The sequence below is a fragment of the Crocodylus porosus genome, unplaced genomic scaffold (genome assembly GCF_001723895.1).
Source record: "Crocodylus porosus isolate Cpor-Errol unplaced genomic scaffold, CroPor_comp1, whole genome shotgun sequence".
Classification (NCBI taxonomy): Eukaryota; Metazoa; Chordata; order Crocodylia; family Crocodylidae; genus Crocodylus; species Crocodylus porosus.
Window position 1 is genome coordinate 146,512,493 of NW_017728906.1, and position 4,374 is coordinate 146,516,866.

The 4,374-nt window shown below is 45.2% G+C and overlaps 1 protein-coding gene across 1 annotated transcript in view; it reads right to left on the reverse strand.

Moving 5' to 3' along the window:
• Positions 1-4,374, reverse strand: part of ELF1 (E74 like ETS transcription factor 1) — a 115,293-nt gene that overhangs the window by 110,658 nt on the left and 261 nt on the right. The gene's annotated exons all lie outside the window — the stretch shown is intronic.

Sequence of the window (4,374 nt, forward strand, 5' to 3'; positions counted from 1 at the left end):
CTAAGACAGATTTATGAATAAGTCCTGCCAATGTTTGTGGTACTTATTCCATGCTGACTCCATGGCACAATTGTTTTAAGCTCACACTTTATGTCAGGGTTTATAGATATGTACAATATAGGGTGAGTCTATTACAATAGCATACTTTATGAATAGCTTGGAAGATGTTGTTTGCGACAGTCCACTATTCTGGGAAGCAATTTGCTGTAGTTCTAGCATAAATAGCTCTTTAGCAATTATTAAGTCATTTTGATAGACTCTGAACAAGCAAACCATTGCAGAGGCTCTGTTTTAAATGTGTTTTGGCTTAAAAACTAAGAAAACAATGAATAATAGAAGTCTTACTATAAACACAACTTTTCACATAATTAAACAAGCAGTTTCAACTTGGCATATTCTAAATGTTAAAAATTCTCTAAACTGACTGGGTGCCAGTTAATTGAGAAAAACAATTAATTGCTATTAAAATGAATGAATGGGCTGCACAATAAATAAAAAAGTTTCTCTTACTGCTGGAGTTGATAGTTCCACCTATTACTAAGGTTGCCTAACATTTCCCATTATAAGATTCTGTTTTCACTTGCTTCTAATTTTGCCAAATGTTAAGTATTTGGGCTGAAATTTTCCAAGCCAGAGGACTGCCTCAAGCTGATATTCTTCAGCTGAAGCAGTTTCCAAGAACAAGACTAAGGAAAATGTTATTTTTTAATGTTTAAAAAAAAATTCTGGTAAACTCCTCTTTGGATACCTTTAGTGCTGCTAAACGACAGGCTTTAGAGCACGGACTAGAAGTGCTAAAGTGAGGTTTTAGAGCACAGACTAGACATCCGACAGAACCCAACCTTTGTATCATATAGACATGTCTTTTGTTTTCCCAGTGAAACCTTATCAAAATTTTGCTTACTCATAAGCCTCTGAAAAACTGCACTTCACACTCAGTAGAGACTTGCTAGATAAGAAACCAAAGACCATGCCTAAGGTTCTCACAGCTTCTAGCACTAACCAGACCCTATGTGCTCAAACCCTTCACAGGTCCTGTGTGTGACCGGACGGAATCTGTGCTGTTCTCACAAAGCAATTCATCATAGGGCAGCCCTGGGCTACCAGAAGGCCAGAGTTCCCCAGTAGTTCTGGGCTGCAGCAGTGCCAGGCACTAGAATGAGGGCTGTTTTCTTCATGCTCTCAATGATGCCTCCCCCTCTGCTGGACTAGTGCCAACCATCTGATTCAAATGCAGATGGGACCAGAGCCAGGTCAAAGGCATTCCAGGGGACAGCCAAGGAAGTAAACTAGGACAAGGAGCTTGGATAGTAGAGATTGGGACTGGGGGCTGGCAGAGGAGTTTTGGCATTAGTCTGAGAAGCAAATGGCCACTAGGTGGGTGGGGTAAATGAGACTCGATGGGCAACTGGAAGGAGGGACACAGACCATGGATAAGGGTCAGGTGGAAGCCATGGTAGGGAACAAACAAACTGAGGAGTTAGAGGAGGAGAATAGGAACAAGGAAGTAAAGTGAGTGTGAAAATTGGGACTGGAAGTCTGCAGGATTCAGACTAGACAAGGACAGTGGGATGAGAAACCTGAGGAGTGGAGACTGGGACTAACTTGGTAAGAAGAATGGCACTAGTATCAGAAGGAAGAGGTAAGAAAAGTACTTTAAAACATTAATACAAAAGATGGGGAATGACAGTATTAAGGTTGCCTGTGAAATCTTTAGCTTTTTGTGCATATGCATTATCGATACCGTCTTTAATTATACAATCACTTTTTTTTTTCCCATAGGATGTCTACTTCATTCAATTCACAGGATATTCAACATATTTTTCTCCATTTTGGTCAATGTCTGACCCCAAGCCTTAGTTACTGTACACTCACTGAGTCCTGTTTGGAAGATGGAACTAATTTTCTCCCAGGATTTTCACTACTAATGCTTATCATAATGGCACTGAATGCTCCACAGTATTTATGAGTTTATCTCTGTAACCCCTCTGTGAGAAGTATTATTTGCATTTTTATGAAAGGAAACTGAGGCACAAGACAATTAAGATCAAAAGCATCAACTAATTTTTGATGCTTAGAGTGAGACACCTGGTATTTCAGAATGCTTAGCATTATACTGTACGTTATATGTACAAAGCACAGCACATCTTGACTTCAGCTGAGGCTGTGACTGCTCAACAGTGATGCAAATTAGACTCCAGGCTCTCAGGTCCACTACAAAAGGAACATTTATTTAGGAATCACTGTGAAAAGGTAAGGTTACTTAACTTGCCCTGCATCACATGGGAATTTCTTAGCAGATGCAAATACATCTGTTCTCTAAGGTGGCATTCAGTTATTTTAACCATGAGGCTGCCTCCCTTTTTCACCCTGTAATCCCCCATCTCATTCGCTCCTCACCTTTTAACTTCTACAACAGATGAAGTAGGGTTTCTTACAAACCACCTCCTTCAGTACAAAACCTCAATTCATCCTCAGTACTGTACAGTGTGGGGCAGAAACATCACATGATCATGTGTGTAATGGTAAAGTCTTTAATTTATAAGTACAAGACAGCTCAATTAAGGTAGCATAGGCAGTCAAACTTTTGACTGCTTGACTGCAATCTTGGCACACAGATTATAGAGTTTAATTTTGCCCACTAGGTGGCAGTCACGTTTCATTGGGATCAGAATATATATGTACAAACCTATAGACACATCCACAGAGTACAAAATTAGAACACTTAAGCACTGTGCTTCTTACATGCCTGAAACTGAAAATAAAACAAAGCAAACAGGAAAACCATTGGGGTAGGCTTCAGCAGCACAGCTCCCCCATATTAACACTGGCTTCTGGTTAGCAGTATTGTCATGTTGAAACATTTCTTTCACTTAGCTCCCTAAGTCTGTGGCTGTACAGGAACTGGCACTATTTCAATGAATCTAAAGAGGCAAGGATTTTTTTGGGAGCTGATCACTTTTATTGGACCAACCTCATGGCTGGGATAAAGCTAAGACAAGCTTTTGACTGCAAGGCATTCTTCATCCTGGGCCACCACGGTTACAGTGTGACTCTGGCACTACCACAACAGAGCCAAAGGTATTCAGGAAAGTTTGGTTTACGATTCCTAGCCGTGGCTCACAATGACTTTGTGGCACCTTTTTCAGAGGGGCCAGGCAGAAGGAAATAACCTGTCACAAGGGAAAAAATAAGAACCCTGTCTTGAAGGAAAGAGCCTCTGCCTCAAAGGGTTATACTAACCTTGTCCTAAAGGGGTCAGCCCTGTCCTGAAGGGGGCAGCCCCATCTGGAAGGGTTATAACAACCCTCCCTACAAGGGGATAAACCCATCTCAAGGGGAATAACCCCCATATTCAAGGGAATAATCTTGTGTTGAGAGTTATAATAACCCCCTCTCTATGGAAATAACCCCACCTTGAAGGGAAGAGCCCCTGCCTGAAAGGGTTATAATAACCTTGTCATAAAAGGGACAGTGCCATCTGGAAGGGTTACAACACCATCCCCCCCAAGGAGATATAATCCCATCTCAAGGGGAATAATGTCCACCTTGAGCAACATAACCTGGCATGGAAGAGTTATAATAACTCCCACTCCATGGAGATAACCCTGCCTCAAAGGAAAGAACCCCTGCCTCAAAGGGTTATAGTAAGTTTGGCCTACACAGGACAGCCCCACCTGAAAGGGTTATAACAACCCCATCTGCAAGGGGAAATAACTTCCACCTCAAGGGGAATAACTTTGTGTGGAAGGGTTATAACAACCCCCACTCCATGGAGATAACCCCACCTTGGAGGGAAGAGCCCCCCCCCCCCCAAAGGGTTATAATAACCTTGTACTAAAGGGGAGAGCCCTGTCTTGAAGGGATACAACTTCCTCTCCCCACCCCCCCGGAGATAACCCCATATCAAGGGGTATAACCATGTGTGGAAGGGTTGTAATACCCCCCACTCTGTGGCAATAACCCCGGCCGAAAGGGAAGAGCCCCCTTTCCAGGGGGTGACAAGACCCCTGCCCCAAAGGCCAGCCGGCTGCAGAAGGGGACTGCCCCGCCTGGCCCGGGGGGCACTGACAGCAGCCCCGTGCGGAAGGGGGGAGCCCCCCCAAAGGCCGCCCGCCAGGGGGGACGAGCCCGCTCCGAGGGGCGGCGCCTCTACAGCTGAGGCAGAGGTTTGTTTTTTGTCGGGGGGGGGGCTCATCTGGGCTCCCCCCGCCCACGTGTCAACTCTGCCTGTGCCCCGCGGCAAGTCCCGCCACTGGCCTGCCCCCCCGCCCGGCACACGCACGCACCTCCACCCCCAGCTCCCCGAGGCGCGGCTCGAACCCGCGCCCCACAGGGGGGACGAGCCCGCTCCGGGCGGCGCCTCTACAGCTG